Genomic DNA, 10194 nt, shown 5'->3' on the forward strand with positions numbered 1-10194 from the left:
TTTTAAAAAAAAGTAAAGACGCTTTAAAAAAAGCATCGTAATTTTTTTAAAATTAAAGACGGTTTAAAATTTGCATCGTGAAAAAATGTCCTGATATTTTTTTATTTAAATATAGTTTTATTTTTTTATCCCGTATTTAATATTTAGCCATGCTTTTTAATTTGTGTCGACTTGTATAATAATTTTATGACGCTTTTAATTCTTATGATGGATTTTGTAAAAAGTTAACTACACATTTGAAAAAAAAAAGCGTCTATATTTTCTGAAAATTAAAGACGGACTAAAATTTGAGTAGGTAAAAAATGTGAAGGTTTTTTTTTTATTTGAAGAAATTTTTTAAATTTATCCTTATATTAAAAATTCAACCACTTATAGTGTACATATAAATATTAAGGTGATTCAAATCTGAAATTGTTTAACAATAAATAACGAAAAATTATTTATTGCTTAAAAAAAGAAAAAACAAAAATTTAAGTATATAATAATACAAATGGTTATTTGAAAATGTACTTTTTTTTAATAAGATTGAAAATGTACTTTAGTATATAATAGTAGTTTTGTTTCAGGAAAAAAAAAGTATATACAATGAATATTTAATTAACTAATACATAATGTCCTCTAAAAAATAAAATAATACATAATAGTATCACTCTGTTTTAGTAATTTATCAAAACATAAAATAAAATAAAAAACTATTTATTAGGTACCCAAATGTCAGCATCTAGAAGACTCTTTATCCCTTAGAGAACTACTGCAATTCTTTTCAAATAATAATCCCCAAAACAAAAAGATCAAAAATACCAATTCAAAATCCAAAAATTCAATAAAATGGCAAGCAAGGTTATCGTTCTATCTATTCTCCTTGTCGCCATCATCGGCATGGCATCGGCAGCCGCTCTCGCCACCCCTGCTGTCACTGCTGCTGTTCCCACCACCAGCCCCGCCGCTGCTGGACCTGCTGACGATATTGGCAATGATGACGATACTGGTGCCACCGCTGGAGAACCTAGTACCGATGTTGTTGCTAGAACATTGGGCACCGGCGCTGGTGGACCTACTGCTGCACCTGCCGCTGGTGCTGCTGCTATCGGTACATAATATTCATTCCTGGAAGCCGGCGTGCTGGGATGCCATAAGAGACATCCATTCCAAAAGACCTGGACTTCCAACCATTGGTGGTGAATAGGAGCTTACACCGTGGCACACGTCCATCCCCCAGTGGTGAATAAGAGACTATGTATCGTGAGACATCCATCCATCGGTGGTGAATAAGAACCTATGTATAATGAAGTGATTTGTTAGAAGTTTATTGTGGCAATCTTGATTGAGGGTACCGTGAGACACATCCATCCATTGGTAGTGAATAGGAGCCTATGTATTATGAAGTGATTTGTTAGGAGTTTATTGTGAAAATCTTGTTGTAAATTTTGATAATTTATGATTTTAATGTTAGAATTCATTGTTGTTTGGCATTTTTTGTTATACACCACTTAGCGAATTTTGTTAAAAACACAACCAGACTTCGTATATGCTAATTAAAATTATCAACTAAACCAAACATTAGCTTCACAGGCTTCGCATATGTTAGAATCTGCGAAGTCAGACGAAAGGGAGATAGCCGCTTCGTAAATATTGAAGGTATTATGAGAAAGTCACACAAAAACAGTCTAGATATATAGTAGGTTGAGTAAATGGGTTAAATATGCAAATGAGCCTCCCATTTGATCCATTTTTGTAATTATCCCTAAGTTAAAACGATTCAATGCATTTTTCAATATTTTATTGCTTACAAAGAAAAATGGAATTAAAAGGTACGATAATAAGCATGTACACAATGTTATTGCTATTCTTAGTATTATTATATCAAATAATTAAGAATGATTACGTAAAGCATGAGAAAATTTACAGTGTGCCTGGCATACCAAGTAGGATAGGTGATTTGGTATGCCAGGCCACTTATAATTTGACATCTGTTAAATTAATAGATATATACTTTAAACAGTTTAACTTTTCCCTAATTATGTTGTCCTTCTCTCCTCACGTCTCTTCTCTTTCGTTTTCTTTGTCACGTGCCTGTGTAAAAGAGTAAAATCTTCTCTCCCTGCATAACACAAAATTTGAGTTTGTTCTCTCCATCAATGGTTTGTTTATTCTCCTTGTCTGCTTCTTTTTCCTTTTTTACCGAAATAAACCACTCGTGAACTATGTACAAGAAGAACAATCAAGTTCAGATCTGATTTAATTGACACCTGAGACTTATACCATGTAGAAGAAAGTGATAGGATTAGGATTTGAGATGGAAAGTGAAAGAATTAACAAAAAAAATCTGGGTAAAAAGTTATGAGATTAAAATCATGCTATTTAATTTTTGGGTTCGAGTTTTAAAAAAATACGGGAAAAGGGATTTCATGCTATTTAATTTTTGGGTTCAAGTTTTAAAAAATAATCTGCACATCCAACAAATATATATTAAAAAAACTAAGAGAAAAAAAGCTTCAGTTTGCAGTTTAAAAAAAAAACACCATTGATATTAATGGAGGAGCAAAGGTGAGTAAGGAGACGATGTAGTGGGGTCTGGTAATTAAAAATAGTAACTAGATTACTTTTAATTAGTTTTTTTTGTTATTTAATGATAAAAAAGGATGGTATAATTGGGACAGATGTTAAATTATAAGTGGTCTGGCATACCAAATCACCTATCCGAGGTGGTATGCCAGGCACTGTAAATTTTCTCCGTAAAGCATACAATATATGAATGGTAATTCATTTGACAAAAATAAAAAAGGGTTTGCAGATAGCTCGAATTTCTACAATCATTTGTACAATTTTAACTATTGGATTTAATTGGAAACTTCAAATTCATCTACTATTTATTCAATCAGCTGATGTTTTCAAAATACTAAGGCAATTTTGCTGTAGATAGACTTATACCCATTTTTATTAAAACCGAACCAACTCAAGAGAAGAAAAAAAAATCAGTCACAATAATAAGTATCTTTTCATACTAATATTAATTTGTAACAGTAAGATGAATTATTATTATATGTATATATATTGTTGGATATTAATTGTCCTCGTACAGTAAACCGAAAAAAAAAAGAGAAGAAAGAATTGCATATACAGTACAGTTAACATGCATCAAAATGCATACTGAAATGAAACGAAATTCAACAGAAGACATATTTTTCCATTTAGGAATTGAAAAGCTTTTATTGATTTCCTAATAAAAAACGAAAAGGTAAATTTTAAATAAAATCTTTGTGATTTCACTAATTTTTAAATAAAGGACTGTAGTTTACTTTTTATCAAAACGAGTACTGAGGTTTTCAACTTTTGCAAAATAAGGACTTTTTCGATTGATACTATTAAAATCACCCTTAGCGATTTAAAAAATGACATATTTTAAGAACTACTACTAATATTATAAGCAACTTTAATTCTTCAACCTTTTTATTTCGAGATTAGTTAGATGATGTTTGGTAAAGAGAGAGAAAGTTAATGTTTAGAGAGAGAAAGTTCCGAAAAAGATGATTTTGTAAAATCGAAAATGTAGTTCCATAGAAAATATGGCATTGAACAACTTTAATTCTTGAAAATTTTCATTTTCAGGTCGTTAAAGATAGTTTTAATAGCATTATTAAAAGTGCGAAACCTCAATCCTTGTTTTTGATAAAAAGTAAATCATAGTCCTTTATCTGAAAATTACTAAAACTACAGAGGTTTTATTTGAAATTTACCCTAAAAAAACATATTGATTACGAATGGAAAGAAATGCAAAGAGAAGAAAAGAAAAGAGAAGCGCCAACTGAACTGATAATGGATGAATCAGATTTATTCATTTATTTATAGGGACTTTTCTTCAGCTTGGTTGCTGGGCCTTTGTTCCTGAGCCCAGCCCATTTCATTCTCATTCCATGCTTTCTTTGTTTTCCTTCTCCAATCTCATTTAAAAATTACATAAAAAATGAGATTTTAAATTTTATTTATAATTTATAAAAATCGTTTTTATATATTTTATTATTATGTAATTTTAAATCTTAAAATATCAAAATATCATAATTTTATTTTTGTTTTTATCAAATTTTCAGTTAATCAGTTATAAAAAAAACACAGTTTAAAAAAAAACACTAAATTTAACATTTAAATAAATTTGTTTAAGAGTTTGAGACATTTATAAATAATTTATCAAAATTTTTTTCTTTTGATGAACATAATTTATCAATTCTAACTATGGTGTAATTTACCTATGGATCAATGCTATTGTTGTTCTTATTCAAGATTACATCATTATATCCTTTTCTGTAAAAAAATATTTAAAATATAAAACATTCCAAATAGAATAGATGTTAATTTCTATTATTATAAAAGAGAGGAAACCCCTATTTCTCACCTATTTATTTGTTAACCAAACTATCATTTGATTATCCTTATTATTCATATTGTCTTTAAGAACTGAATTCTCTTTGTTACAAATACAGAAAAATCATCATCTCATTCATTTTTTTAGTTTATTATGCTTTTTACTTCTTATTTTGATATATTAAACATCTAATCTTTGTTATCGCATTGCTTACCAAATAGTTCGTTGTTAACATCTAATTAAATTAAAAAATTATTATTCATTTTATATTTGTTTAAAATTATCTAACTTTTTATAATTTGAAACAAATTTTTTACAGTCTTTTTATAGTTATATCACATATTAAAAACCACTTTCAAATCGTGAAAAATTCAATTTTCAAACACATGTAAAATAAATAAATAACACTATATTAATTGAATTTTATGTTCCAAGCCCACTCTTTTTCAATCATTAATTTAATATATCTAAACAAAAACCAATGATTTAATGAAAAAAAAAAGATAAACACTATGTTATGGATCTCTAATGCAAACCTATTTATACACGAAAAATAAAGGGTTTTTTTACATGAAATTCATATATAATAATATTTATTGTTTAATCAATATTGATAATTTAATTAATATAATATCAAAAGTATAAGTTTTTATTTGATAAATATCAAATTTTGCATGTAGTTCATCTGATGAAGTTGTAGTGAAAATTCGTTAACTGCCATCTTGACTTAATTCACAATTTTTAAGGATAAAGTTGTGAATAATCTTTAAAATTTGAATTTCCATATAAATTTCCTAAAAATAAACACTATTTAACTTTGTAACTGTTGTTGTTAAACAAAAGTCCTAATCTAAAATATCATATCTTCTCCTCCTCTACAACTTAACTTTCACCCCACCTTCCTTCTCCTCACTTTCATTCTTTCCTCTTGTCCCTCTTTCTCTTTACTGCTGGCTAGTTGAAGAGGAAGAAAGAAGATTGTCTTCATTCTTTCTTCCCCACCATTCTTGTTTTTCCTGTTTTTCTTTTTCGTAGTTTTTTTCTTTTATTTGTGTCGGTTTTTAGTTGGAACTTATATATATTTTATCGAATCTCTGGATCCGTTTGAACTGTGTCTGTTGGCTATACAATCTTTGTTTTTGTAAATTTTTTTTGTGTTTTAGCAAGGACAGAAACGGTAGATCTTATCCGTAGATCACTGGATCTACATGGTTGCAAAAGAAATGACTTAGATCCGAAGATTCAGAATGGTTCAAAGTTTGAAAATTGGTCTACAGTTGCTTTACGGCGAATTTGGAGATACGATCAATATATGGTTCAACTGTTGTTTATGTTTGATGTACCTTTAATGAGTTTTTTGCTTTTAGTAGTCACTTTCTTGCCCTAGTGGACAATGTATTAGGCTTAGCCTATATGTATGTGAGGTTTTATTTCTTACTGGTTTCATATTGTACTTGCAATTTTACTACTTAATGAAATATTAACATTACTATCCATAAAAAAAAAACTTTATAGCACTAGAAAAACTATGTTATGGCTCTCCATTTTTAACTGATCACTAGAAAAATTTTATAGCCACGTAGGTCTTTGATCTGCTACCAGGTAACTGATCGAGTACCATGGTCGTCGCTTGGCGACCTTTGACGGTTTTTAAACAGTTTTCTTGGCAGTTATGTTTGGATTTCCACTACTTAAGTGGAAATAACCAACAGACTCAGGGAGGAAAGGAGTTTATCAAAGGGAAACAAAGAATTGAGTGAAAGAAATTAGGGTTTTTAGTGAAATCAAATGAAACCACTTGAAAGTGAGCGAAACTCAGCGAAATTGAGTTAAAAGACAGTGATTTACACAATTTTACACCAAATTAACCACATTTTGAAGGTTCCTCCACCCAAATAAAACACCATTTCAAGTCTTATAGTAGAGAAAACAAGTTTATCACAACTATTATGTTGTAATCCTAGGAAGGGCTTTTGGTCTTTTACATTTTATTTGGGAGAGCTATATAAGCCTCCTTATTTGGAAGGATGATTAACTTTTGATGAATTAAAAATATAGTCTTATTCTTTGAAACTTGTTAAGGTTTTCATCCCTTCAACAATAGGGAATTTCCGTTTCCTACGAATTTAGCTCGTGAAAATTGGGATTAACTCCTAGTTTAGCTAGAGAAGAACTATCTTTATTGATTTAAGATTAAAATCAATTCGTCCAAAACCGATCTGTATCAAATAAATATGTTGTTTTGTGGTATTTGTCTAAAATTCTCTTAAAATAAGACAAAAACTTCTGTTTGATTTTGAACATTTCTAATGTAAATATTGCGTGGGGAAGTCAAGTGTATTTATTATAGGATTACTATGTGACACTAAATTATTCTTATTTTTTTTTTTGGTAGAAACAGAAAGAATAGCAACACAGAACAAAAGAAAAACAATAGACTAAGGAACGACCTTTGGAAAGCTAACGCCAATCACATCTTCACGAGCCAGCCTCAAACATCAGCGGGAGGCACCTAATGCTTTATTTAGCTACTATATTTTCTGGAGGCTCAAAATAGTATTGCATTATTTGATATTTCTATAATATATGCTATTTCGCTAGTAATTAGCTAAATATCCCTAAAATCTAAGAATGGAAATCTGAAGCATACCCAAAACAAAAAGAATTTACATAAAAGAGCAAATTTTAGAAATTTTGACAAATATTCATAAATAAATAAAAAAAAACAAGTTTTGCAAAACTAATAACAATTAGCAAGTAAGACTTAATACATTAGCCACCTTGAATTTAGTTCAAAAAATTTCCTTAATTTTTATACAGCGTCTTGTTAGGCTATGAATTTGTTTGAAGTTTTGTAGGCAGAAATCAGAACTTAATGGAGTAATAAGAATGAAGTATCCAATCCGTTCTCGATGCCTAAATTGATATTTTTTTTTTAAATATTAAACCTATATTAGTGTTATTTTGTACGTGGAACCTAAATTGATACTTCCCTAACAATCATAGATCTATTTTAGTACCTTATCCCTAAAATTAATGGTTGAGATGTAATTATTAAATTTCATAAAATCATTATTTTTTATTGGTTAACTAATCTCAACCATTTGATTCAAAAAGAATCTATTAATCAAAAAGTTTAAACTCGTGTATCTAGAGCTCAAAAATATTTTATTATTATTAATGAATGACAATAGAAATAAAAACTCTTTCTTCTAAAAAAAAAAATAATAATAACAACGATTTTGTTGGGCTTTAAATGAAATCCCTAATAAGGATTTCTTTGTTTAGTATGAGGTGATTGTAATTTACATGACTTCTTTGTAATTCACCCTAATATATATATATTGGTAGGTTTCAGAATCTCAACTGTTATCACCTAATTTATTTTTCTTATACTTTCTCCATCATGGTCAACAAATATTATAACATAAAATAGAAGCAATTACATTGTATTCATAATAGTATGAAAGAAGTTACGTACTGCAAATGATAAAATTAAAATTTTAATGTCATAAATTGCAATTAATGACATTAACTAGTTACTCAATTAATTAGGAGTCCAAAAAGGTATATTAGATTGTTCAATAAGACAAGTAAACATACATTTTAATCACAGAACACCCAAATTATATGCAACACTGATGCATCTGCCTTATCTTAAAAAGAAAAGTTTGGTAGAGAAATAAATTGTATGTAGTAATCTCCAGGGTAATAAAATTTGCACCTCAAAATGAGGTTATAAATAGAAGAGGTAATGGAGATGAAAAATGCACAAAATAGAGATGAAAATGGTAGGTTTATGGGTTCTGTTTGGGTTAATGATTTTAAGCAAAAATGTGAACTCGATCACATGTGGAGAAGCCATAGCAGCATTAAGCCCTTGCAACTCCTATTTGGCAGGAAATAATGCAACACCTGCTCCTACTTGTTGTTTGGCTGTCCAAAAAGTAAATGAAGAAGCAAATACTTCTCAAATTCGTAGAAATTTATGTGCCTGTTTTAAGGAAGTTGCTCCTCAAATTGGGGTTCAGACTGAGAAGGCCAAGCAGCTTCCTAACCTATGCCATGTTCAACTTCCTGTGCCTATCGATCCCACTATTGACTGCAACAAGTATATATACATACTATAACTCTCTTATTTTTTATGTTTTGTAGTTAAATTATCATCTTCTGATCTGATTTATTTATCTTTGTTGTGTGCAGGATTTCAGTCTAAGCAGCCTAAAAGGATTGGAAATGAATGAATGTCTATGCCGAATAAATAAAACCATTTGTGTTTAGGTCCTTTGAGCTTTCATATATATACATATAACATGCTTCATTTGTTTTCTATTCAATTTATGACACGTGATTATAGTTAATTAACTTTGGTTAAAGTGCGATAATTAATATAATGTGTCACAAATCGAAGGAGAGTTTGGTTAGAGGTTGGAAATGAGAACATCAAATTTCTTTTCATGTTTATGGATATATATGTATTGGATGATTAAGAATTTGTATTTATAAATGGGATGAGATATGGTTCCTTTCCTTTAATTTTGCTATACGATTTCTTCTCATTCACTATTTCTTTTTCATCCATATATACATATTATATATTTTCAATGTATTCACTCTTTCTTTTATATATAAGAGAGGGAGGGTTCAAGTTTAAAAACTTTTCTGTGTGAAAACACTTTTTTATGTAAGAGCATTAGTTAATAACATTATTGTAAGTATATATAATGTCATCATATAATACTTTCTTATATTATGTTCCCTTTCTATTTTAATCTTCTCTAACTTATGTTCTCTCTCTTCTTTTACGGTGGTAAGACCTTTCCAATCTCCTTCTTCGTTCTTATGATCTCTTTCTTCATTTTTCCGAATAGTTTTTGTTTCTATTTTGTTTTTATTTAATTTTCTCCCTAATGGTTCTATTTCTATTCACATCTGTCAAAATTAATTACTGGAGAACAGTGGTGAAATGCGAAAGCGATGGACATTAATGCGGTCGCCGGTTGCAATAATATGTCTATTACCAGATGGAATCACAATATGTACTTCAATATGATATCCATCAAGATTCCGTATCATCAACTATTGAATCAAATAATTATGTTCCAATTCATGTTCTGAATAATTGTTATTATGTTCTAAAGTATAATCAAATATGTTATAAAGTATAGTCGAATATGTTCTAAAGTTTTCCAAGACGAATACTTCTGTTGTAAATAATCACTTGGATTTTAGAACACTACTTTAGACATTTAGAACGTATGAGTTGATATATGGAACATAAGTTCTTTCTGTTAATAGTATAACATTTACACTTTCTACTTTAGGTCAAAAATCTCAATTCATGTTCTGAATAATCATTATTTATGTTCTGAAGTATAGTAGCATATGTTCTATATTTATGCCACTTGTTATCAATTGTTATTTGTACTTCTCTGTAGTACTTCAGGTCAAAATTCCAATCCATGTTCTGAATAATCGTTATTTATGTTCTAAAGTATATTAGCATATGTTCTATATTTTATGTCCCTTGTTCTGAATTGTTATTTGCACTTCTTTCACTACGCCGAAAAGCCCTTCAGACGAAGGTTCAAAACCGTCGTCCCGTAAGAAATAAAACTGTGATGGGGCTCAATGCCACCTGATGGACCTTCAAACGATGGTTGGATTTTATCTGTGAAGGCACGTCACATGACACAAGCCTATTTATAGGCTTTCCTATTACATGTGTTACGATGACAGCTTATCTATCATTACTTGCATGACATCCTAATTATTAAAAACGTCAAGGAGATATATGGAAAATTGGCATATTGGTATTTGCTATGACAGTTTGT

The 10194-nt window shown here is 29.3% G+C and overlaps 1 long non-coding RNA gene across 1 annotated transcript; it reads left to right on the forward strand.

Moving 5' to 3' along the window:
• Positions 1 to 8101: 8101 nt before the first annotated feature.
• LOC136228923 (uncharacterized) lies at positions 8102 to 8896 on the forward strand. Its single transcript, XR_010688886.1, has 2 exons — positions 8102 to 8471; positions 8564 to 8896. It is a non-coding gene; the product is annotated as an uncharacterized lncRNA (long non-coding RNA).
• Positions 8897 to 10194: the final 1298 nt, after the last annotated feature.

Source organism: Euphorbia lathyris, chromosome 5, assembly GCF_963576675.1.
Source record: "Euphorbia lathyris chromosome 5, ddEupLath1.1, whole genome shotgun sequence".
Taxonomy (NCBI): domain Eukaryota; kingdom Viridiplantae; phylum Streptophyta; class Magnoliopsida; order Malpighiales; family Euphorbiaceae; genus Euphorbia; species Euphorbia lathyris.